Here is a 27,629-nt window from a genome sequence, read left to right as displayed (position 1 = left end):
CAAACAGAAGTGGGTCCAATAAAAGATATTACCTCACCAACCTTCTCTCTCTCTAATACTGTATCTGGGACCAACATGGGTGGCATAGCTATGCCACCACTGCATGCAAGTATGTTGACAGATGGGAGTGAATGCAGAGAAACACAGCAACTATTAAAGGGCGAAAGGAATTACTTTAAATGCAAAGACTGAAAAAGCTATAACTGTATATGGTAGTTTGGCCAAACAGCAGCTATATTGGAGGGGAACATGGCTACATGTATCTGGAGGATGTGAACACTATGTCATGAGAGGAATTATTTAGCGGGATACACGCTACATAGATACCAAGGTGATGGGCACTTTAGGAAAGAACAGGTTAGGTAGGGGTATAACTAGGAATAAGAGTGAAACTAAGAAAAGGGGAAATTACCCTGAAAAGCAGGAAGACCTCCAGACAGTGAGATTCATTAGGATTTTCAAAAGAAAATGATAAAAGCCCTATCACTTGGGAATTGTATAATTAGACTGGAGAAAACAGAATCAGACATACAGCACAGACCAATGACTCTAAAAACTTCTGGAAAGGCATCTTCTCGAACTGCCCCCTTCCCAAGGCCACCAGCCTCATAATCATGACATTCTGAGGTTTGTTATTTTCAACTTAATCAAGATGAGCACTGTGGGGCCTGATTTGATCGCACTTACAGTCAAAAGCAATAACAATGTAACCCATAAACTTACATTGGTATAAAATCAGACCTTTGGTTGTCAGTATCACTGCTGCCATCTCATACAATCCCTTTCAATATGATGTTTCTCCATTTTCCTGTCCCTCAATCATACACCTATTAAAAGGTCAGAGTTTGAGCTATGGTAAAATTCACTAATCCAGCATATAAAATGTTCAATTAAAATTAAAAACCAATGAAAATGCTAAGATCTAGAATGAAATTAATTAGCCACTTCTCCCATTTCAAACCTGCATTTAAATATGTAAACAGTGCAGCACTCAAAGATTTATCTGATATAAAAAGAGAATATCAGCCATTTTCTACTAGAGGGACAGATGTTAAAGTTGTTCTTGTGATTTTCACAGATGTTCCCCTTCCAGCATCTTTAAAACTGGATTTCCATGTTAATGCTGAAATCCCAAATTTCTTATATGAAACACAGATGGCAGAAAAGATTCAAACCATTAGCACATTTCATGGTACCTGCATTCACAATTATACCTGAAAGGGAGAGAATTTATGTGTGCGCATATGAATTTATGTAAACAGAGAAAATTCCACAGTTCTATAGAGTTAAGTGTATTTTGTTTATAGTCTCGCCCCATTTTCTGTTGTTGTTAAAACAGAAACTAAGTTGGTGTCTGCATTCCTTGCTGACTGACAATTCTGTTTATTATTATTAAATTATTTGTATAACAGTGATGCCTCAGGACCCTACCTGAGATCAGAGGCCCCTTGTGCTAAGCACTGTATGAACAGGCAGCAAGACAGTCCCTGCCCCAAACCCCTTACAGTCTAAATAGACAAGAATGGAAATAAAAGCATAAAGTAGGGAAAAGACTGGCCCAAGGTGACAACAGGTCTCGGAATAAAACGCAGGTCTCCTAAATCCCAGTGCAGTGACTTATCCACCAGACCATGTTGACTCTGAAAACCCTAATAATGGGATTTTTATACCAAGTCCATTGTCATGGTACCCGACACCTAAATTATGTTCTAGACAAACACAAACCAGAAGAGTGATCGTGTTTAAGTTTGACTCCTGATAACTTGAATTTTTGCTCAAAAACCAAATTTAATTGGATTGAAGATCACTAGGTGAGTGTTAAAATAATGGTACTGTATTATCTAATGGCGTTATTAATATTTTAGAGCACTCGTCTCGCCTAGCACAGAAAACAGCCCATTGCTCAAAGATCTTACCGTCTAAGTCAGAGAAAACAATGCTGCCAGTATGTAATAAATAAAACAACAGAACAACTTTGTGGATTTGGAAAGGTTTCTACTCCTCAAAGGGGCCAAAAACCAGCGAGAAAAGGCAACAAAACCAAAAAATGAAAATCAGCTAAAAACAGAGAAAAAGGAAAGAAAAAAAAAAAAAAGAGTAGCTACTTCCAGAGTTTCATCTGTAATGACAAGAAGTCTGAATCAGAGATGGGAATAGTAGTAGTGTCATACTCTCCTACCACAAATCCATTTTATTTTGCAGGGTGTCTGTCATTCCATCTATTCTTCCTGGAGTCCATAACCCTTCTAGCTCCACGAAAGACCACCCAGCAAAGCCAAGAGTAACAGCTGGGGGGCTTTAAGTGAAGTACTAGTATCCCCAGTGCTAATAACTTGGGGCCTTTTTCTCCTCTGACTTGCAGTGGTGTAAGCAGGAGTGAAGCCATTGAAGTCAGTGTCATGCTCCGCTGACCGAAGACTGTTGTGACATTGGTTTAAGTGAAGGGGGAAAACTATTCAAAGAGAAATATTGTTCCTTCCCCCCCCCCTTGCTCTTACCCAACCCCAAAATACAACTTTTTAAGGGAAAATTCCTCTCAAAGGGCCGAATCCTGTTCTGCACCTTCTCTACCTTGGATCTCAAGGGTTCCAGCACAGTTCTGCTGTTCAGGGGGAGGTTGGTGGTGCAGAGACAGTGCATGAGGATTCTGCATACCCTGCACACATGGAGCAACATCTTCTCTGCAGCAGCAACAAGGGGGAGATTGGGAGCAGAATGGGTAAACTCACCTCTGCCATTATGCCTAGAGGGCATTTGACAATGGGCTAGGCAGTTGGAGAGCTGTGACTGTGGCTTATTACAACAATCAATCGTCTCACTGATGCCTTGTGCACACACTCCTCCTCCCCATCTGTCTGTTGCATTCACTCGTCTTATACTTCAATTGTAAACTCATTGGGCCAAGAATTGTCTTTTTGCCATAGGAGTGAACAGTGCTTAGTACAATGGTGACCCTATCCTTGACCGGGGTCTCTACATACTAGAGTAATATGAATAATAAATTATAAGCTTGGCAAGTCCATCCACAACTATCAAAAATCCCCACGTAAGTGGGAAAAACAGCTGCTGTGGCCACTACCGCACCCCATGTGGAATAGTTTTGCAGTATTGCCAACCTCAAGCATTCAAAAATCATGACTCAGGCTTCCAAAATCATGAGATTAAAAAATATATAATGTTGGGCTCTTTATTTGCCTTCTGGTTTCTGAGTCTGTAGGACATATGAGGGTCACAGTTTATAATTTTTCTCTGAAACCAGGAGGGATAGAAAATTAATTCCTTGGTGAAAGCAGAGATTTTCGTAAAATAACATGACTCCAGGAGCTGGAGCTTAATAGAAACACCAACTATCATGAGATTTGTGATACAATCACAAGAGCAGGCAACACTGCTATTGTTAGGCAAGACGGGATCCCCACAGTCCAGACCCTACCTGTTAAAATGGAGGATGACTTTTTGGCCTAGAAGGGAATGTTCCTTCATGCCCCTCCCCCAATCTTTCAGTAGTCCTCACAGAGGTTTGCTGCTGAAGGTCTGTATATACTTCTACTCTGTGGGGGCCTCTTCTGGTATCCGTGCCTGCACCTTCTCCCCTCCATCTTCCATAATGTAACAATTCCTTTAGAAGGAATCATTTCAAATAATCAACCTAATGGCAGCTGAAATGCATGAATTCTATTGTTCAGACCTAGGTACGCAAGGTCCTCCCTTGCCCTTTGTATCTGGGGCTCCAAGGTTGGGATTTTCAAAAAGCACAGAATATATGAAGAGTTAGACTGATTTTTCAGAGGTATTAGGGTGCCTAAATCCCCTCAGCTCCTTTGAAAACCCCAACCTAGGCTCCTCAGATATTGGTCAATATAAAAAATAATGCAAGTCAGAGAATAATCTTTTGCACTTCCAGGAGTTTTATAGAAATAATTCAGTGGTAATCAGGGAAGATTGAAACTGGACCTTGTGGAATATTTTCCTTCCTACTAGGCAGATGAATCTATGATTTGTATTCTCTGATTTTAAAATGAGATTCTCCTGCATCTTCAGTGGATTTGATTGATACTGCACATGAGGCTACTCAGTAAAATGATACAGTGTAGATCAAAGCATGAAAGATAATTTTCCCTGAAATGTATGTAGCTGAGGATGAGTTATGAGTCTTTGTTTCACAGTTTATGGAACACAATTTTATTTAAAGCCTAAATCTGTCATTTCAGCATTGTTTATCAAAATGCATCCAATACCCTATTACCCCAGAAGAACAGTGTCAAGTCAAAAGGTAGAAAATCAAGCTTGTACAAAAATAACTTTCAAATAACTAAGTGTAAAATAAACTCAGAGAATAGCTTGTGATTTGCATAAATATTATCCACAAACAATATGTTTGATACAAACCAAAAGTAATTCATCTGCAAGTTAAATACATAGAATGGCAAAAGATGCTATAAAATTCATAGTAGAAAGACTGCTTGATGTATACCTAAAGATCCCATGAATTGTGTTCACCTGCTCATATCTCTATATTTGGTAACTGTTTTATTCATGAGTGAGCTGAAAGAATCGCAAACAGTGAGCATCATTTCTTCATGACCTTGTTGGTTCTGCTCAACTGCTGGGAGTAGATTTCTCCTCAATCCTTTTACTGTCAAGTTACTATCTCCAAACATAATTAAAATCCCTTTTTTTCATTAAACAAACACAAGGTTAGTTGCTGACGACCACACTTACCCAAACAGTGGTACCACTTACTCTGTTCCTTTTCAAGTCCTCAGCTGGTGTAAACTGGCATAGCCCCATTGATTTCCATGGGTTTTGGTTTTCATGGTTCATGAAAATTTACACTAGCTGAGGTTCTGGCCCGTTATCTTTATTCATTGTGTGTGTGTCAACCAAATACATTAAACAGAACTGGTACTTCCCAAACCCGACACCAACCTGAGTCAACATGAAGATCCTAGTTGGCCAAAAAGAAGTCAAGAAAGATTTGGAAAATCCAAGATAATACACACTTGGAAGCAGTTATAAGAACATGAGAGAAAAGAGAGGGAAGAGAACATAACAGAATGAAACTCAGGATTGTTCTAAACCCACCACATACTTTAAACTCACTGGGACTTCCTTTACTGGTAAAAACCCTGTTTTCTCCACAATCTCAGCTAGAATGTCACTGAGCTTTAAGCCTCAGTGCCAAATTCAACACTCAGTTTTGCCTAAATCATCTTTTGGGATAAATTCTGCTCTCAGTCACACCCACGTAACTCCACTGAGACCAACTAAGAGCAGAATTTGATCCTTGAGGCTGTATTCATCTTTGGTGCTGTTCCATTAACTACAGTGCTATGTGTGACTTGGAGTTATGCCAGGCATGACTTTGGTCCCTTATGTGCAATGAAAGGTATATGCCATTGGCAGAAGGAGGTCATCAGACAAGAGGGTTTGTCAGCTGTGATGCTTACTAAGATCATCCACATTCCTAAAAACCACTGCTTTTGCCAAGTACTTCGCAGCTGGCAAACAAAGAGTCCGCTCTAGTCGTAGGCAAGATTAGTGAGAATGATATGCTAGTCCTAATCCTACTAAGCATGGGCCAAATTCTCCTCTCAGTTACACAGGTGAAACCACATTGACTGGGGTGAGGTTGTACTGGCGTAAGAGAAGAGGATCTGGCCTTATGACTCCATGCAGAAATTCATACTTTTACAATCCATTCTACACTCAGCATTTGTGTTTCAAAAATACTTGAAAATCTAGACAAGATCCAGATTTAGCACAAATGATAAAGGCAACACCAAACTCCTACGCTGTCATGCAAAAACAGCATTTGGGATAGAGTGCATATCCCGCTAAGAAGTCGAAGAGTTAGGCTGGCTCATTTTTAGCCTGACAAGCTAGATAGGAAATGCCCAGTGTGCCAAATACATATGGGAACATACTGCCTAGTCATGGACCCTAGGGGAAATTGCAGGTAAGAACATGTAATAATGTGGACCAGATCATTCCTTCTACTTCCCCCTCCCCCAACTCACTGGTGAGCACTCAGAGGGCTGCACAGAAATCGACCACAGGTGGCTGGAAAAGAGAAAATCTAGGTGGATCACCCACCAAAGTTTGGCCCCATCCCTCTTCCTTCTAGTCCCTTTGGAGATTCCCCCCAGGGATTTGAATCTTTGTGAGAGCGGACCAGGGCCAGAAGGGTCAGGGCAGTTGAATATATTCACATGACAATGTTTAATTTAAGATTAATCTTTAATTCCTGGAGACTACAGGACAATCCTGGAGGGTTGGCAACTCTACTGTTCACTCCAGGACCGGCTCTAGGATTTTTGCCACCCCCCCGCACCCCCTGTTCTTTAATTACCCCACCCCCGGCCCCGCCTCCACTCCGCCCCTTCCCCAAATCCCCAGCCCTGCCTCCTCCCCCCAGGCTCTCAAGCCTAGGAGGGAGGGAGGGAGGGAGGGGAAGCAGCGCCGGCGCCGCGGCCACTCGGAGTCTCCCCGCCCTCCCAGGTTTGAGAGCCTGGGAGGGAGGGGGAGTCTCCGAGTGGCCGCGGCGCGGGCGCCAGTTCTCCTCCTCCCTCCCAGGCTCTCAAGTCTGGGAGGGAGGGGGAGCAGAGGCGCGCGAAACGGCCGCTCGGGATCTCCCCATCCTTCCCAGGTTTGAAAGCCTGGGAGGGAGGGCAAGTAGCGGCGCGCGAATCAGCTGTTTTGCGCGCCGCGGCAGCAGCAGCGGAGGTGAGCTAGGGAGGCCGGGGCACATTTTTAGGGGCAGCATTCTGGCGCCGGCCATGCTGCCCCTAAAAATGTGCCGCCCCAAGCACCAGCTTGTTTTGCTGGTGCCTAGAGTCGGCCCTGGTTCACTCGTTCAATTCCCACCAATCCCAAAGTAAACCCAGACCTAAATCAGTGCTGCTTTATGTATTACTTTAGGGGCTAGCCCACCTTCCATGGAAGGATGGCAGGGAAACGTCTCATAAGGAACCTTGTTGCATTTCCTGTCCCCTCTGTGTGGGGGAAGGAAGTGATCTAACCCATTTTCTTCAACCTCTTTTTAGCCCACTGCTCGACAGAAACATGAATGCCATTATTAGAACAGCCAATCAACATTTAGAGATTACCATCAACAATTGCATTTCTAAACCGAGAAGAAAAACATAATTCAAAGACGGCCTCTCATTTAAGACTGATGAGCTGTCAGGTCCCACAATTTCAACTCAACGCACTTTCTGAACAGGTTTCCTGTTTTGCTTTCCCCAGATGAGTAAAAACCAGGCTTAACTTTTTTTTTTTTTTTAAGCAGATCTTTGGGAAAATGTGAGCAAGCATTAATTATCTGAGACTGAGAAACAGTCTCCTGGAACAATGGGAAATGAATAAAACGACCAAAGGTTTCTCACACACAAAAATGCCAAGAGATTTTTTCCCTTTATTTGAGTAAGTTATGTCAAAACCACCACAAAATTCCTCACTTAATCAATAAAATATACCAGAATAAACTTACTATCCACGGGAGATTAAGTTGGGTGATTAAAAGGCAGAGGGGCTTAGAAGTTACAAATCAACAATGCTGAATTATTAACTTCCGCCTATGAAAGTGAAGTGTGGCAGTTACCTGGGGTTACAGCAGGGTGCTGGATTCAGATTCCTGAGGATCTGTTTTGTCTGACCCTGAGCAAAGCATTGAGGCTTACCAAAAATCACTGATCACTTCAAAATAAATGTATCTCACTTCTTGGGTTCATTACTTGAGGCAATGTGGGCTTGATTTTCTGAGTTGCCCACTGCTCATCGCTCCTGTTGCCTTTAGTAGAGGTGAAGCAGGGAGGCGTTTGACCCAATGAGTTTAAGGGTATAAATGAGGGCAGAGTTTAGTCCAGAAATCATAACAGTGATCTGATTTTATGTTACTAAGAAACTGAATAAAGGAACCATAACCCATATTTTACTATTCCTGAAGCAGTCGTGAGGAAAATACAGGGGAAATTAATATAGAACTAATCAGTTTTAAAACCTTGTGCCAAATTAATCCCTGATGTTATTTCATTGGTTTAAATGGACCTACACCAGGGATGAACCTGACTTTTAAGTAGGTGAAACAATTACAAACAATAAGGCACAAGCCTTTTGTGTTTGATAGTGTACGTAAATAGTAAGCTCTTTGGGGCAGGGACTGTGTTTGTTGTTGGGTATGCCCATACAGCAAACAGAAACCTGTGGCAGCAAGTCTCAGAGCCCAGATCTACACACTTGGGCTCATGCTATGATGCTAAGAATAACTGTGTAGACGTTTGAGCTTGGGCTGCGATAAAGATAGTCATACAAGATCAGGGCTGCATCACTGAAACCTTTTCATACAAAGATACAAAAGCCCCCCCCCCCCTCGCCCCTGCCCCGCCTCTTCCCACCACTTCCCTGCCCCCATTCCAACCCCTTCCCCAAAGTCCCCACCCCAACTCCACCCCCTCCCTGCCCCTATTCCAACCCCTCCCCCAAATCCCGCCTCTTCTCCGCCTTCTCCCCTGAGCGCACCGCGTCCCCACTCCTCCCCCCTGGAAAGTCCTAAGCGCCACCAAACAGCTGTATGGCGGCAGGAAGTGCTGGCAGGTAGATGGAGGAGCGGGGACACGGCGTGCTTGGGGGGAGGTGGGGAGCTTGGCTGCCAGTGGAGTTGGTGCCTACGGCGGGCCACATGTTTGAGACCCGGGTATTATACCATGTGCTTGTACTGATAATTCTACTGTATGGAGCACATACATCACCAAAAAGACAGAGATAAACAAAAAAGATCAGAGGCTGCCCATCACAGATGGCTGAGGAAGATACTACATTCTTCATGGAAAGACAAAAACAACAAATGTGAGAGTAAGGGAGTGGACAGAGCAGGACATGGTAGAAAATAACATCAAAAAAGAAGACTCGAGTGCTTGGGACAAGTACATGGCATGGAAGATGAGAGACATGCTAAGCAAGCGTTGAAATTTAGTATCTGAGAAAGGAAAGAGAAAGCGAGGATGGCCAAACAAGAAGTAGCAGTTATAGAGGATATTGAATGCATTGGCATTGCTGTGAAGAAATACCACAACTAGCAAGAGACTAATCAGTGGAGGAAGTGGACTGCTTCCTCAGCAGCACAGGAAGAACCAAGGATCACTCAGCAGCAGCAAGTCCCCAGAACAGGATTGTGTTTGTTCATCTCCAATACATTCCACAGGTTTATTCCACTTTGTACAGCTGATCCACTCAATATCGTATTCAGCCAGGCTGATGATACCAAAGAACAAACATTTTATACTCAGGTTTCCCCCTCCCCCCACCCTAAATACGCAGGTCACCAATTTATAAAGCATCTATTGTTTTTCAATCCTCACATATAACACCCTCCCCAGCACTCAGAGCAACTACCAAAAGCCATCTCCCTTTGTTCTTGAAACTTCAGGCTGCACCTGGGCATCGCTACCACACACAGCGCCAGACTCTACATCACAAGTGACAAAATATGGCAGTCACTCCTCAGCGATCCAGTGGTCTAATTTAAACAAGCAGACTGTCTTAGAGAGCGTTTATTATTCATTGTCGCTCCATTAATATTGCATGGCATAGAAGTGATCACTTTGAAAAGGTTACTGTCAAACTAGAAAGTAACCTCTCTGTCATTACAGGAAGGTCAACATCTAAGACTAGGACAGAAGGCAACCAGTCAGTCAGTCATACATTGCGATGAAAAATGACAGACGGCAGTCAGACCTACCAGTAGGGCGTCCCTTTGAATTATTCAGTACCCTTTTGCCTCTTTTCCATGGTAACTGACAATAGCTCGCATATTTTAAAAACGGTCCTGATAAGGCTCTGGGAAATGTACTAGTGATAAGAGTATGGAATACAAATTGGAGCTGTATTTACTTAACTGCCCATAATAGATCATTCTGACACACGTTTTCCTCTTAAACAACAACATGGTTATAAAGCAGCTTTTTGTTTCCAAATATATAACAGACAAATGTGTTTATTTCAAGCTCAAATAAGTCTGATAGAAGGACACGCTATAGGGAACTACTTTAATGGGTACTTCAGATGTGCGTGAACATATGCATTGGAAATCATCACCTATGACATTGAATTTTACGGTTACATTTTTCCAAAGGGAAGAGATTAGAAGAGGCCACAATTAAAGATGTTTTAATTTAACATTCTCCCCACAAACTCTCCACCCTCTCACCCCCCAACAGTTGTACCTTTGATTTCCTATCATGTAACCCCACAGACTGAATCTAAGCAGAGGTAACTCACCATGCAAGCAAGGAGTTCTCTCTTTATCCCCTTGGGAACAATAAATTCTGTATCACTGAGGAAAGTAATACCTGACTGAATTATCTGACTGAAATCCAGAAGCCTGCCACCTCCAGCTATGAAACTTGGGAAAGAATTACAATGCCACACATGTTCTTTAGTTATTAGCATACAAAAACTACAGTTGGAGATGGTTACAGTTGTGGGAGGACCACCCCACCTACCCAAAGCCTTAAAAGCAGGGAAATGAGATGTTAAGGGGGAAAACGTGCATTCCTTTTCACCTTCCTACTGCTTACAAACACTACTGGTAACATACCCAATGCTTCACAAGGCCTTCAGTTCATTTTCAACAAACACTCAAAAGCAATACATGCACCAGCTTCATCAAACTTGATCTTGACAGTGACCTCATGTGCTTTTGTATCAATTATATGAACAGAGCAGCACATCTGACTGTCACACACTGCATGCATCTGGGAAGTTATTTTGCTTTAACATTGGTGAAGTCACTGTTAAAACTTGTGCTCCTCTATAAAACCTTAGTAAAAAGGGCCAAATGTAGAGTTATATGGGGGAATGATGACCCAGTGGTTAAGACACTGGATTCAAAAGTCACAGGAGTATTACGACTATAAATACATTTAAAAAAAGACTGAGGTGCTCAAACATTACATTAATGGGGGACATATAAGTACCTACAGTAAATAGCTAGATAAGTGCCAACTATTGGTATTCAATCAATCAGAGGTCATAGCTACACTAAAAGCTGCAAAACAGTTAAATTTTCACTATTCTGGACTTGGTCCTCCTTGCAAACCCCAAATACCCATTAGCACGTAAGAAATGAAAGCTCAGGTATGTGACAGAGAACAAGAATTTAACATACTGTAAATAGGCTGCATCATTGGTCAGATTTTTAATACATTTTACACCTGGTTAAATACATATTTTAGTTATTGCTGTGCACATAATATATTTAATGCATAACATTGTCAAAATGCATACAAGCAACTAGCTAGTTTCAGATTTTATTTTACAGACGCCTTCTATATTAGCAAAAAAACAAAAACAAAAAAACCACCACCACTCCACACTCATAAAATCCCACACCACCAACTCCAAACCACAAAACAAATTAATCCCCTCTGGACAATATGCAACAGGTAACAAAAGCAATGGAAATGTTCGTTTTCTATATGAGATATATACAGAATCTTAAATCTACCAAAGCAGCATCTCCTATTGCATTCTGACTTTTGAAGATAAGTGGGTGTTTTCTACAATTAAGAACTTCAGAGTAGACCCCACTGCTGCCTCCGGTAGAAATAACCTGGGGGGCGGGACGCTGACACCAGACAAGGAAAATTCCTCTTATAAATACCTCCTAATCTATTCTGGTTGGACCCCCGTGCCACAAGCAATTGTTTCCCCCTTGACATGCAGATGAAGGAGGGTCCAAAGGAGATGAGAGGCTTCCACACAAAAGCCCTTTGTCTCCAAGAAACAACCCCTGTAAACACTGACCTATTGGAACCACCCTACAAGGGCGTCTCAGCCTGCAGTGAGCCAGAAATCTCACTTAAAGGGGGTCAGCTCTTAGCAAGGAGGATGGGGGCTATGCAAGAGCTAATGCAGTTTGAGGCTGACTCTTTTCACCACCTTTTCTGAGGGAATTTTTAGGGGGTGGTATTCATTCCCCAGCCCTGGCCCTTCACTTCCTGCTTTCCATCTCAAAAGGTATTTCAGGGGGGTATTAGGAAGATGGTGCCAGGGAAGCAGATGACACCCTCCCCCACCAAGCAGCTTGTTGTAGATTCATCTCCAAGAGGGTTCCTAGCTGGGAATTAATCTAGCTCATCCTTACCAAAACCGAGACTAGAAAGCAAATGCACCATAGACAACCTCTAGTCTAACGAATACCAAATAAAAGGCAATATGGCTTTGCATTAACATTCTCAGAGTGGGGGGGGGGGATTCTAACATCTTTAAAAAGCATAATACTACCTAATCGACTAACTTTCTGCTAATTAATTAAAACATGAGTAGCTCTCTAATTGAAAAACTCTGGATGTATTCCCCAGAACCTTCCATTATTTTTCCATTACATTAATCATCAGAGGACAACTATTACAGATTACCACTTCAAGCACACTCTTCCTGATAAAAACAGCCAGGAATGCTGGCAAGGTCAAATACACAGCTAAATTCCAATGAGAGCAGGCAACCTGTGAGCTGCGGTATTCAGCAAGATTTAGAAAATGTCAAAGTATGAAGAAGATAAATGATGGCTTTCAAAATTTAAGGCAGAACACAAAGTGTAGTACACAAGTCAATACTTCCTCATGAATAATTTACTAATTTTCATAAGGTGGGCCAAATAATGGCTTGTGTGGCCCCTGCTCCCTTAAAGAAAAAGTAATGTGTTAAGCAAATCATCTCTAGGCAAGACCAATATATACAGAATATGGCAGCAATAAAATAAACTCCTCTCCTTTAGGTAAAATACATTGGAACCTACCTTCCTTGCTCCTTTTAATTGTGTTTGCAGGTTACAAAGATTTTACTAATAATGCCTATTATATATATATATATACACACACACACATACATACATACATAAACTCCCACTTAATATTGGTAGCATTTTATCCCTTTTCAAAAGAGGAGACATAATGCACCATGAATTCACAATCACCAGAACTGGGACTAAATAATAATACATACATAATGGGCATAACATTTTTGTATATGCTACTGTACAGGAACGGACTGTGTGTAGTTTCTTCATTGATAACTATGGAGATCAGTTAGAGGAGTGCTGGCGGACTTGAAGTATATTGCTTTCTACTCAAGAGGCTACAAGCATCACCGATGTCTCTTTTCTTCTCACCTGCTTCATTTTCTTATTGAATAGAGATGAGTGGACACAAATTGGTATTATAAAAGGCACCTTTACTGAGAGATCTGCCTTGGGGTATTACATGCCATTCCAGTCATCATGATATAGGAAGGTCATTGCAGAGATTGAAACTGACCATTTGAGATCAACTAACCCAATTTAGAATGTGTAGCATATGGGAGAGAAGTTTATGATGAGAATGGCCATATTTAGCCCCTACAGATAGTTTAGCGAGTAGGTAGGCAGGAAGCGTAAGGGAGAAGACATGAGATATATGAGCTCTGGATGAGAAACAAAGAGATGTAGGTCACCAAGCTCAAGAATTTAAGTTCATGGATTGTGGCTGAAGAGAGGGCTAGCCCTTAGGAATTATTGTCAGCCAAAACCTTTACATAATGAGAGTTGTTGCAATTATGCAGCTAATCCCCAAAGCGAGCAACAGCGGCCAGGAGACTGAACCATCTCTCTATTTAAATTGTTCTTCATTGAAGAGACGTTGCCTACTACCTTTGAGAAGTTGTAACGGTTTGTATTTTCAACTCTTCATTGTCCCCCAAAAGCCACTTGGAAACTTAGCGGAGTTTGCCTCATTTCTTGTACCAGCCACCCCTCTGTGCAACAATGTTGTTCAATGGCATTACACTCGTGTAAATGAAAGCAGAATTTAGCTTAATAGTGGTGCCCTTTCCCATTTGTTTCTCCCCCTAATGTTTCTATTTTTCAGATTAGGTCCCAAAAATTATACCGAGCCAAAATTCTACACTTGGCTCCTTCAAGTGTCAATCCAAAATAACTCCATTGCACTCAGTGAAGCTAAGCATATTTTTACTCATTACCTAATGGGGCAAAGGAGTAAACTATTATCATTTGAAAACACTTGTATTCAGATTCTAGTAAAGTGTGGTAGATGTATATTTTAAAAGTTATTTCATGCAGCATTGTGATATTTGCCAGTCTTATTATAGGCTATGCTTCAAAAGAACATTCTGGAAGTGTTGATTTCCAATGGGAGTTGTGAATGTGCAAGAATGGCAGAGTGAGGTCAAATGTTGGACCACAGTTATTGGACTTGAAGCAGGAATGAATTCAGGGAATTCCTATGGCCTGTGTTATGCAGAAGGTCACACTAGGTGATCACAATGTTTGCCAGAGGTCATTAACTTCAAGCCAAATACAGATAGCAGCATCTTGGCAAATTCTTACTCCAAATGACTGCCTTTTCTTGTATGCTTGTCTGGAGTAATATTTCCCCATCATTTGTTCAGTCAGGCTTGTTATGAATAATTCTGAATTGTTAGCTCTGCTTTCCACTTCATGCCTTCAGCTCCTGCTTGATAACCTGTACTGACCTCATTGTCCAAACTGCTTTTATGATTAAACAGGTTCTTTAAAAATGCAATTCCTGCTCCGCACCACCACCATGAAATTTGTTTGAGGCTGCATGTGCAGGGACAGCTGACGTGCATATTACCAGGACAAACCTGGAAGTTTGCAGTCCAGCTTTTATTAACAGAGATGCAAGTCTCTCTGAGAGCAGAGTTTGAGGGAGACAAGCTACAAAGTGGGATCCAACACTAAAACAATTTTTTTCTATTTCATAAAGTCAAAACAAGTTCTTTCCTTGAGAATATCAGGTCTTAAAAAAAAAAAAATCCACACACACCTACCTCCATGCATTAGATCTAGCAATCATGGACTAACTCCAGGTATGCTGCTTTCCCTGCAAAATGTTGAGGGTAGGGTTTGGGGTTTATTTTACTTCTATGGGACTAATCACCTGCTTAAGTGGCTCACAAAACCAGGACCTTAATTACTATTCCTGTACTGCAATAATATTCCTAGCCTGGATGGCTGTTCCTGGGCAGCATTTGGCTGTGGTTTACAGCTGCACATTTTAAACTGCTGTAAGAGCATCTAGATCCATGGAAAGGTACTTTCAACGACTCGAAAGAGAATACATAAATATAGATAGATAGATAGATAGATAGATAGATAGATAGATAGATAGATAGATAGATAGATAGATAGATAGATAGATAGATATAGGCCAGCGTACAAAAGAAAAACATTCTATTCTATGTTTGTGCTTAGCACATTGGGGTCTCAAAGGAGACTCTAGGCAGTACTGGAATACAAATAAACACTGGCTAAGGCCCCAATAAAAGGGTGAAAACAAAGGAGAAAAGTTCTTGGTGACCAGATGTCTGTACAAACTGCCACCTTTCTAGCTATTAGCAAAAGGGCAAAATTCTCCCTTTGGAGTGCCCAGGGCATGAGTGTCAGATACACAGAAATTTTCCTAGACAAAGCTGGTGTTTTGAGGGATCTCTATGTCCATATGCTATATTTTACTATGGTAGTACATTAATCCAGTAAAAATCCAGATTTATTTTTGCTCTGACCCACTGCCTGTGCTTGAAGTGCCTGTAATGTTTAGTAAGCACCCAGATTTATCAGGAGGGAAGTTACTGCACTTTTTAGCAATAGATAGGCTTACGTGTGTGGAAAAAAACTTGTTCAAACTGGCCTAATGAGAGGCTTAACTCAATTACTAGCGCAGTCTTTCCCAAATTTGATACCTACACCCCAGAAAGACTCCATCCAAACATCGACGACACCGTTCCTTACCAGAGCAAGTCTACTTGTGGCTCTGGCAAGTGCTGAATCCTTATAAGAGGGGCTGAGTATATTAAACTTCCATTGACTCTAATGGGATCTCAAGGCATGCAGCATCTCACAGGATCAGAGTACCCAATGACTTATTTAACACAGTAAAACTACACTTGAAACTCGACAAACATTTTTGCAAAATTAAAAAACCCAAGCCAATCCATTCCATACAACCTGCCTCAGAAAAATCCTCTGTAACTTTTGGCCCAGAACAATCACAAACCAAGACCTATTCACACGGAGCAGCCAAGATAGGAGCATCATTACCAGGAGGTGTTGGAGATGGACTGGCCATTTGCTTCGGATGGAAACTGATTCCATCACCAGAGTAGCATTAAGGAGGACATCTGAAGGCAAGCGAAAACGAGGTCACCCGAAACAACATGGCGAAGAGCTGTGAAAGCTGAGCTGAAAAACCTGGGGCACAGATGGGGAACCATTGAAAGACTAGCTAGAAATAGACTGGAATGGAGGAGCTTCATCACTGCCCTAAACGCCAGAGGTATAATGGGTACTAACTAACTAACCCTATTTAAAAATTCTTCAAAAACCTACTTACAGTTGTGTTTGATGCATTCACCAATATGTTGGCTTATTAAGGACCTAACATGGAAACCTGCACAAACTTCTGAACTGTGATTACAGTGATATAGTAGCATTTTCCATCACTGGTTGGTTTTATGGGTCTTGCACATGTCACATAATATATGGCTTGTCTTACACATTCAAAGACTATATTAAAACAGCAAATTCTCGCCCATGGGAAAGACTTTGTTATGGCTTAATGTTCTCTTGGTTATAATAAAATTTATTTCACGAGTAATAAAACAAAATTCAGTAAGTAGAATAATGGGCTAATTATTCTCTAAAACCAAATGTGCTTTCTTGTGTCTCCATTTTGTAAAGTCAAAACAATTTATTGTGCCTGATAGCACCACTCCAGCTAATGATCAGTTGCCATTTCCATAATAAACTCTGCTTTTCAAGAACTTTATATAACTCAGCCATTCTAATTTGTATTGAGTTAAAACTTGGCACTCATATAGGGTTCCCCATCTAACATGGATTGAATTGGTTAAACCATTTTTAAGATTAATAATCGGTCACATATTTTGGGAATAGTAGGGGGGTTGCTTTCAAAGATAGTGAATGAATGAATGAATGAATGAATGATGGACTCTGACCTTTTTAAACCACCAGCTGCACGTTTGCCATCACGTCACCCATTATGATCTCATCTGTCACGCCAGGACGTTAGGTCGAAAACACTCTAGCGAGAGGACTGGATCTCTGATATAATCCACAACTAGTCCCTCGTCGACGACCCCACAATTTTCTCACCTGCTCCATCACCAATAGTCCCTGTTGAACAGGTTCTAGACCGGGGAAAGGTCTCTGTGCAGCCAACCAGTGTCCCTGGGGCCTTCGTGACAGCCCTTTGTGCAGCTGCGACCAGGGCCGGCTCTAGGTGTTTTGCTGCCTCAAGCAAAAACATTTTTGGCTGCCCCCTACCCCAGCCCTGGGCTCACCCAACTGCACCCTCCTGCTGCCCCAGCCCTGGGTCACTGGTAACTCGCTCCCAGGGTGGGTCATTCAGCAGGAATTTTGGATGTGCACAGAACACAGACAGGATTGGTTCCCATATGGTTACAGAACTGCAGTGAAGTGGAACAATTTTCAGCTTGTGTGACTGGAGGATATCTGGATGCATATTATAAGACTGTCCCACATAAATGAGGAAAAGCTGAGGTGCCTGTATTATTCTTTTGTTCCACTCTTTGTTTCTATGGGGAATGCACTATCACGGTCTTCCTTTTAAACAAATAAAACTAAAACTTAAAAAAAAAAAAAAAACAATGGCTGTTGAAAATAGCAATTCCAGTCCTAATAACCACTGGGAAGCATTTCTTGCTCAATTTATTCTACTTTTTCTACAGCAAGTTACAGTGGATCAGTATATTTGATTTAGGGGAAATGAAGTAACAGCTGCCCAAATTGAGCTTGAGCACTCCTGAATTTTGAGGGTGTTCAAATCTGGAAGGCAGGTGCTAGATTCCCTTTCTGAATATTAGCTATATCTGGAGAGGAAAAGTCAATTTCTGCTTCCATGGCTCAGAAGTGGAAATCCTCCTAAGTGCCTGGTACTGTATCTAAAGCTGCCCAGGTCCAGAGCCTCCCCTCCCTTACTTTTCATTTTAAATTCTAGTGGGATCCACATACCTCCCTTGCTAGGCTTCAGATAGAGAGGTGCACCGTCCATTTAGTCCCCCCATTCCTTCTTTGGGGGAGAGCCCAGGGCTGGGGCAGCAGGGGAGTGCAGGTGGGGGCCAGGGCTGGGGTGGCAGGGGGTGCGAGGGGGGGGGAGGGGAAGAGCCCAGGGCTGGGGCAGCAGGGGAGTGCAGGTGGGGGCCAGAGCTGGGGCAGCAGGGGGTGTGGGTGGGGGGAGCCCGGGGGGGGAGGGAGCCCAGGGGGGGGGGGGGGAGGGGAAGACAGCAAAAAACCTAGAGCTGGCTCTGTTCCTACCATTAACAGCAAGCTGCAGTTTTCAGTTCCATACTCCTTTCCCACACCCTTTCCTGTTGCTAGTGACCAAGGGAATGCTGGGAAATGTAGTTCTTTCCCTGCTCCAGGGCTGGCTCTATAAGCAGGGAGCTAACCAAGGAACTACAGCTCCCAGGGCTCCCTGTTGGTTCTCAGCTCCCATGCTGGATTCCTGCGCCCCTTGCAAATCTGCCGCCCCAAGCAACTGCTTGCTTTGTTGGTGCCTAGAGCCGGCCCTGGCTGCAACACAACATAGACGACACAGACTGTAGATGAATGCCTGCTGACTAAGTTCAGCGATGGCCTAGAAGGCCTGCAACACGCCACTGAAGATGCTATCACTTGGCTAGATGACTATGCACAATAAATAATAAATGAATGATGACAGGATATATATTTTTACCTACAGAAAAAATGCTTCTTAGACTTTGTAGGGATTCTCCTTCAGCCACTCAGACAGCATAGTGATGAACTGTGGTGGAGACATTTAGCTAGGCATAATAGAGAGAAGTGTATGGAGCAAGGAAATTAAACAAAATACCTTGATATTTATGCACTGAAAAAAGTAACATCTTCTAAAACATATATGAGAAAAAAGTGCAAATAAAGGATCAAGTCCTACATTCCCTATACATCCAAAACTTTCAGACACCGTGGAAGTTTTTGGTGCATGGGCATGCAAGAGCAAGTACTAATTTTATCCTTCATACCATATATGAAGAGTAAAACTCTCAAAAGCAACTAAGTGACTCAGAAGCCTAATTTGCAATGGTGACTGAAAAATGTACCCAAAATATAAAAATAAAAAATAGCTAAAGTTAAATTAAAACCTTTCATGTTTCAAAGAACCAGTGCTAACCATCAATTCTCCATTCACCACCGTATGGCTAGGATCAGAAATTGATCATAAAAAACTAAAATGGAGATCTGATTTTTTGGGGGGCGGGGGGAGGTCTACACTAATAGTCTCAACCTTCACCATGTTGCAACAGAAGAGTTTTAGGAGACTCCCTCTTACCTAGCCATGAGGAAATGGAAGGTGGTCATGACCCCTGGAACCTATACATGACCGTCTGGAGGGATCATGAAGCCTACACGTGCAGGCCAATAGCACCGGGGGAAAGGAGGGCTCTGAAACTAGTAAGAGGCCAGTTTCCCTGAGAGTGGCAGCAAAGAGGTCTCAGTTGAGGAGGAAGATTATGCTCCATTTTAGTAAGGGAATCTAAAAATAATAACCCATGATAGATTTCTTTTATTTTGTACTTTTCTTTCATGCATTGCTATTAAAGGCTTCACAGTGTGAGAAACTGGCAGTCAGTGTCTTCAACATTAATCAAGAATCAATAATGTTATCTCACTAGAGATTTCCTAAAGGGAGGAAAGGTCATCTAGTTATCAAGGAAATCATTTGACCTCTTACTAGTACATTGGGGTGACTGCATAGAAGGCAGCATAGCTTAGCCTACCATATTAATCCTAAAAACTTTCCAATTAATTCTCCAATTCCTTAGATCAAATATAAATTAGTTTCTTTAATTGCCCTTTATGAATGCATAGCTGAAATGTTTGACTTGCCCAGAACTAATTGTCTGTCAAAGATATTTTGCAGCCAGATAGCTTAATTGGATATTTAATTTAACTACAGGCTTTGTTCTTTAATATTTCAAGTTTTATTCCTTAATGTTTGCTAAATTATGTATTCTGAACATGTCCTTTGATTATCTGCCTTTAAGTGCATGTTCTGTTTTTCTTAGAAAACAAACATGTTTTATTGGCTTCTAGCTCCCTGACATTTATGACATGCTGTTTTCTGTATGAAAAAAATCATGATAGGCAGGTCCCCTTGAGATACAAAATTTATATAGAAAATTGTCTATTTTTGCAACAATTTTGCACATCTACTGGGGACTGTTAATGTGAACTGGAAATGTTTCATATACTTTTAAGAGAGACCAATAGATAACTGAGGGTCTCTATGCTACTGAAGAGATCAGTGATTAGTCCATGTCATTAGCTACATATTTCAAGGACAGTGCCAAGACCAGCTCCGCAATAGCTCACTGCGGGCCAGTATGTATGGGCTGGAGCAGGGGAATCTTTTGCTACTCAGGTCATTCTCCCCCTGACAAGAATGCATATTAGGGGCCACCAGACTGCTCCAGAGCTTGGATGATGGGATTTTTCCCCTCTCTGCCCCTGGCACAACTATCCAGTGCATACCTTTGTATCTAGGCTGAGCCCTAGAATGAAGAAGTCAGGCTTAAGGGAAAATATGGAGGGAAAGCCATCATTTCATCCTCTCATCATATTCCCATGCCATGCTTCCTAAATTTTTCACAAAGATGGAGAAATTCAGAGTCCCTCTAGCAGGCCCAGCTAGTGCAGTTTATGTGGTGAATTAGTGCCCCAGTGCAGCCCATTGAAGCTACATCTCTAATAGAGTGCCAAAGTTCAATGGCCTGTGTTATAGTCAAAGGATGGGGCAGAAGCCTATCCTCGCTGTCTTTATTCTTAGAGATTCTCTATCAGAGCCTTAGCATTCCTTTAATGAACTTTTTAGTATTGTTGTATAATGATCAGGGTATAAAAGAGAAAAGAACATATACCCAAGATTTATATCCCACAGCATATGGCAAATTGGATAAAGAGCACACTGAACGGAATAAATTACATAAAATGGGATGTTTCTGATTTTATATCAACCTTCTCATTGGGCATCTGTTCTCTTTGAAGCTGCAGGACTACTGCTGAAATAGCCTCACTACAGCTGATTAGCACGCCACAGGTGATCTCCACTGTGTAACTGATTAGACATTTGTTTGCTAATAATTTTTCAACATCAGTTACACAGTCAGACTCTACTGATTTTCAAAAGCATATAACCACACAATACTCAGAACTCTTTTGAGCAAAGCTATTTGCGTGAGACAAAGATCAAGAGAATGATGGCAGAAGCACGTGACAAGCATGGGAAACCCATGTGTGTGTGTCTTTGTCATAACTATAAAGGGAAGAGTAACAGCCCTCCGGTGTACAATACTATAAAATCCCTCCTGACCAGAGACACCAAAATCCTTTTATCTGTTAAGGGTTAAGAAGCTCACGTAACCTGGCTGACACCTGACCCAAAGGACCAATAAGGGGATAAGACTTTCAAATCTTGGTGGGGGGAAGGCTTTTGTTTGTGCTCTTTGTTTTAGGGGTTGTTCACTCTTGGGACTAAGAGGGACCGGACATCAATCCAAGCTCTCCAAATCTTTCTGCACAAGTCTCTCATATTTCAAACTTGTAAGTAACAGCCAGGCAAGGCGTGTTAGTTTTATCTTTGTTTTCTCAACTTGTAAATGTTCCTTTTGCTAGAGGTTTTACCTCTGTTTGCTGTAACTTTGAACCTAAGGCTAGAGGGGGTTCCTCTGGGCTCTTTGAATCTGATTATCCTGTAAAGTTATTTTCCATCCTGATTTTACAGAGATGTTTTTTAACCTCTTTCTTTCTTTAATTAAAAGCCTTCTTTTTAAAAACCTGATTGATTTTTCCTGGTTTTAAGATCCAAGGGGGTTGGATCTGGACTCATCAGGAATTGGTGGGGGAAAGGAGGGGGAATGGTTAATTTCTCCTTGTTTTAAGATCCAAGGGTTTGGATCGGTGTTCACCAGGAAATTGGTGGAGAAGTCTCTCAAGGCTACCCAGGGAAGGGTTCTAGTCCTTGGGAGGGAAATATTCGGGGGGGGGGGGGGAGGTAGACCATTTCCCAAATGACTCAAATAATTTGGGTGGTGGCAGCAAAACCAGATCTAAGCTGGTAGTTAAGCTTAGAGGTTCTCATGCAGATCCCCACATCTGTACCCTAGAGTTCAGAGTGGGGAAGGAACCAGGACAGTCTTATAGCCACTGGGGACCCAATTCTGGTCTCTCCCTAGTAAGACTAGTGATTTTGGTGGAGTTACTCCTCAAATGACATGAGTAATTACCAGTGAAGGAGTTAGATTCTGCTTAGGAACATTTTGTCTAATTTTGAAGCCATTTGAGCCTGGTGGGTTTAGAAGCACAATCCAGTCAAGAGTTTCTCTGCATCTGCTCATCTGCCAGAGTGGAATGCAAGCTACTGGTTGGCACCACCAGCCCCTCAATTCATAGCAAGCTGACTACGGCATGGTTGTGTCACACTATACTGTAAGGTTGTTTTTTGGTTTGTTGTTTTTTAAGCCATCTCCGGCCCAAATCTTTGGCTACATTATACAGATTGAACCAGACTCTATCCTGCGATACATGGACACAGCATCTATTGACTTCATTAGGATTTAGAGCCTGGGTATCTGAAGCCATGCCTACACCACAGGCACTACAGACTGTAGCTATGCCACTGTGGCCCCAGAGCATAGATGCACCTACAGTGATGGAAAGAGCTTCTGTCTTTGTAGGACCTGTACTTCCCTGAGCAAACATTAGCTAGAGTGAAGGAAGCATTCTTCCGCTAATCTAGCTGCATCTATGCCTAGGGGCATTAGGGCTACAGGGGTTGGGGGGTGAATTTTTCCACATCCCTGAGTGCCACAGCTATGTTGACCTAATGTAGACCAGGTCTGCAAATAGAAATCAGCCCAGAGTAATATAAACAATTCTAGTCTGTTTTACATAACGTGGTACCACCTTGTGCTACTAATTTGCATATAACTTTTCTTTCCTATAAGCTCTCCTGTGATAGGGTGCTTTAATAAAAAATAAACCAGCATGGGATGTATCACTCAAAAAGAAACCATATAAATAGAACAGGAGAGATAATGAGCATGGTTCAGTATCTGATTAGTTGAAAAGGGTCCAATTAAAGGGGACCAGCCGTTTGATCAGTTATGATCAGAATTGTATAACCACCACCTAGAGATATCAAAGCAGAGGACATTGTCTAGAATAGACTGTGAATGACGTGCACAAAAACGTATAATAGCTGAGCTGCTTCCATTTAAATTGTTAATGAATAATTAATAGAGCACTTGATGAAATGGACTTGTTTATTTTCATAATTTCCATACTATCAAACCCTCTGCGTCAACCAGGGGGAAAGAAGGGTGGGGGAAGAAAGGCAATTTGTTTGAAAGCCTGCTTCATTAATATTCAAGACCATCCATTTTAAAGAACCAGTTTGCAAATCAAATACAGTCTGTGTGTCATTTTGCATATCATCTATATTTTAATATGACAAACAACATCCAATTTCAATTACAAGCATGTGAATCCAAAATCAACTCTCAAATGGAAATTGGCTAGATGATGAACAAAACTGTTCTAATCATTAGCGTACGACTACATAGAACTGCAAGGTGGGATCATCACTCAAATAAGCGTATTCCTTCAATCCGTAGGATATCAAAGGTAGGTGGTTGTTTCACTAACAGCATGATTCTCCACTCTGTTATATCAGCTTTACCTCCAGTGAATGGAATTAAATCAGCATAAGCTAGCACAGTGGACTAATAAATCAAGTCTATAGTTTATAATTTAAAAATATGTTTTTGGTTTATTACTAAACACCACACTCCTCAAGTGGGAAAGAGGTATTGTAGCATCGTTAAAAGAAAAGCCCAATAGTATAAATATCCAGATCACCAAACATTTACTTTTATTATGTAAAATTCAAATGCAATTGCTAACTTCTACTCAGCTAGATATTTAGGGATCGGATGGCTCTAATTCTGACTAGTACAAACACCCTACAGACAAATGAATACAGACCTGAATAAAAATAACTTTATTAAGATAGAGTTAGGGTTTAAATATATATCATTAATTAAAGGAGGGGGGGGAGGAATCTTATAATGTTAAAGATTCTCCATTTTTTAAAAATTAAAGTCTAAGTAGTTTAAAATTAAAGCTAATACTAAGAACGCCTTAAATGATAAACCACCGAAATGCAGAGTTATGGTGCTCCAAACCACCTTACCTCTTCTCCATATCCCAGCTTAACCCCGAAACATCAGGTAAACAGTCATATGTTTCACAATTACCTGTTGTGATCAAGCAGACACAATATCCTATGTTACAGTAGAGTTTAATTCACTCTTATCTAGGGATGCCCACATTCAGATTAATGCAATCCAGGGCCCTAAACGCTTCCCAACATGGGGCCCTCTGTAGCTCCACACCCACATCACAATGGAGTAGCTGATACAGGAGGCCCCCCTTCCACCCTCTGAGAAAGACAGGGGCAGCATCATGGGCACCCTTCTCCTCACAAGGTATAGCAGCAAGAGTCCCCTCTCCTCAGAGCAACACGGGGCAGGGAGTGGGGTGGCGGGGAGGACATGGATTCCTTCTCCGCAACAGAGAATCAGGGACAACAGTACCCCCAGTATTTACACATTGGCTGCGGGGATATCTGCACAGTTGGGCGGACAGAGCCACTGCTCTCTTCTCCGGACATCCCAGGGTCCTCTACTGGTTTGCCCCCTCCCCAAGCAGCAGGCCTTGAAGTTAAGCCCCACTTGAGACAAATGTGAGCATACTCCTCTCAGAACAACTGTTTCAGGCTCCCCGTAGACTCTGGCAAAAGCTACATTCAGGTCAAATTTACTAGACAGCCATCAATGAAAGCATCAGTTATTGGCCTCTGTGCTTGTTACCTTTTCATTTTCATCCAAATGACATCATTTTGAAGCAAACGATTTAAGTTACTAAAATGAAGTGATTAAGACCATGACAATCCAAACTAAATTAAAGTTAGGAAGCTAAATTCCTAAAGTTTCCAATTTTGACCAAATATGGTTCACTGTTGCAGAGTGGCCTATTACCTGTATACAAGGACACCATACTTAGGGTGACCTATGACTTGTGTGTGGATTAAGACTATTCCACCATATGTGACGCTATATATTTAATATTAGTATATTTAAATAGCAGTCTGTGTTCAATTAAGAAATTGAACACACAGAGTCGATCAGATCACAAGTCATCATAATGCCAGTCTTTACGTATGATGGTGCATATCACACAAATTACTGTAGTGTTTGTTAAGGATGGGAGTTAAATGACAGACAAATGGGTTGTAGACCAAAGGTTTTCTCAATTGTTACTCTGCATCTTTGCTCAGTACATTTGTCAGTAGATAGATTAAAACTGACCAAACATCACTGTTTGCATACCATATAACTATTTGGAGCTTCTCTACTGGTTGTCTAGAATAGAAAAATATACATCTTTTAAAAGCATCTGGGTAAATGCTGAATTGCTTCTCTCAACACTGTAGCACAAGAACACCAACCTTAGAGTTCAGAGGACCATCATCTTTCACTATCAAGATGCTATTATTAAAGAAGAGCAGATATGCATATCCTAGCAAGATGGCCAGCAGTAGTCCATTTAATTTTTAAATAGTATTCGAGTCAGAAGAGCGAGATTGAATGATTTATAAGGATCAAATTTACGAAAAGTAAAGAGGCTGTTCAAAAGGCACAAGGCTAGAATCCTCAAGTCCAATCTGTAGTAGCTGGTGCATGCCCAGGCCATGGGAATTCCATGTCCATGGGAAAAGAAACTGCTCCAAGTCTCCCCTTACTTGGGATTTAGTGCTTGTGAATTCAAGCTGTTCATGAGTCGTCTGTTACACCTGGTGTCCCGCTCACACACTTGCTGTTCAAAGAACCATGGCTGAGACTGGCTCTACAGCATGCTGGGAACCAGAGAAGGGTACAGAAAGTCTCCACCCGGCTCCCTGACTTCTCCAGAAGACACTACATTTTGACTCTTCCATGGCCACCCAGGGATAGGACCTGGCCCGTGTTTGTTTTTTAATTAATAATACTGTATATCCTCATATGTATTTTTCAATTCTATTCTTACCTGGAATAAAGTCATATTTCTTTTAAAGTTTACAAGGGATAGAAAATTTAAAACGGGACGAAAGAGTCAAAGGGGTATTTTGTTAACAGTTGTGTTGTATATTTACGCACCTCAGTTTATACACATCTAAAAAACTACATATCCCAAGTGTAAGCGGGGGAATGGTCCCGCTATTGTGGGGAACTTTCCTGGCTTCTGCACTACCCCGGTGAAGTAGGCTAGCGAAAGGATCTGAGTCCTCGCGCCCACTTCCTTTACCCAGAGGCCTCCCTGCCCTTGAAGACTCCCCTTCCACTCTCCTGTCTGGCAGAGTTCTCGTAAATCCCGACAAGGCCGGGCCCAGGATTCCTGGGGAGCTCAACCCCCAACCCTGCTGTGGTCACCCAGGACAGGGGCTAGGGTGTCCCCACTCCGGGGTACTTTCTTTGCACTGGGCACCTCCCTGACCCACTGATCATTTCATACAATTTAAAGCAAATACAAGTTGTTTAATTAACAATTAATTTTTTAAAAAGAATAAGGAAAAATGGGAAAGGTTAAAGGAAAACATCACAACCAGTGTCTCTGGAACGTCAGGGCAGTTCACAGTCTGTTTCTTGTAGGTCCCAGGCTCCTTCTCAGGCCCTGGCTGTGCTGCAGAGACGCTGTGGGTTGGACACTTGCTCTGGCGGTGGCCACACGCTCTCAGGCTCTAGGTGGCAGGACCCTTTTTCCCAGCATCGCCCCTGCCCAGTCGGGGTTATGATCCCCCTTCAAGTCTGGCCTGCGGAGCCTCTTGGCTGAGGCGTCTCCCTGTGCTGGGCCCACTGCCCAGAGTCCCCCTCGCTCTCCCCAGCTGCTCACCACACCTGGCTCCGGACTGCTCCAGCCCCAGCTCCAGCCCCAGTCCCAGCCCCAGCTCCAGCTCCACTCTGCCTCAGCATGGCTGCTGCTCTGCCTCCAGCTCCCTGGGCTGCTTGTCTGGCCCCTCTGGCTCTGGTTGCTGCAGCTCTGCTCCCAGGGCAGGTCTGCTCTCTCTGGGCCGTGCTCTGGCTTTGGGGCTGCAGCTCTGCTTCCAGCAGCTTAGCTCGGGCCCCTGCTCTCTCCTTAGCTCGGCCCCCCTCTGTCTGACCCAGGCAATTCCAGTTCACACGGAGGACGGGACCCCCCTGGCCTCCTGACTCTCTGATTAGCTGCCCGCCCTGTCAATCAGGCTGATCTGGCGCATTGGCCTCTCCCCATTGTTCCTGGGGACTGTCAGTCTCAGGCTCCTGATTTGCCATCGACCCTTCCCCTTTTAGTGCTGGGAGCTAGCCAACCAAAACACCCCCACTGAATGTTAGTAAGGGGGCAACAGTCCCCTTACACAAGGAAATAAAAATCTTTGGCATCAGAATCTGAAAATCTCTTATGGATCTCAAATCCT

General features: G+C 42.4%; 1 protein-coding gene and 1 long non-coding RNA gene across 4 annotated transcripts in view; one reads left to right on the top strand and one right to left on the bottom strand.

Moving 5' to 3' along the window:
- The window catches only part of LOC135973815 (uncharacterized), a 1,510,190-nt gene that overhangs the window by 148,192 nt on the left and 1,334,369 nt on the right, over window positions 1-27,629 (top strand). The gene's annotated exons all lie outside the window — the stretch shown is intronic.
- The window catches only part of LOC135973854 (uncharacterized), a 136,299-nt gene that overhangs the window by 43,660 nt on the left and 65,010 nt on the right, over window positions 1-27,629 (bottom strand). For all 3 annotated transcript variants that reach the window (XR_010590889.1, XR_010590890.1, XR_010590888.1), the window contains one exon: window positions 24,330-24,393. This is a non-coding gene — a long non-coding RNA (uncharacterized LOC135973854). The remainder of the gene's footprint in view (window positions 1-24,329; window positions 24,394-27,629) is intronic.

Source organism: Chrysemys picta, chromosome 10 (genome assembly GCF_011386835.1).
Source record: "Chrysemys picta bellii isolate R12L10 chromosome 10, ASM1138683v2, whole genome shotgun sequence".
NCBI classification, from domain to species: domain Eukaryota; kingdom Metazoa; phylum Chordata; order Testudines; family Emydidae; genus Chrysemys; species Chrysemys picta.
Note: the sequence above shows the minus strand (reverse complement) of the source record. Positions and strands in the feature narration are given on the sequence as shown.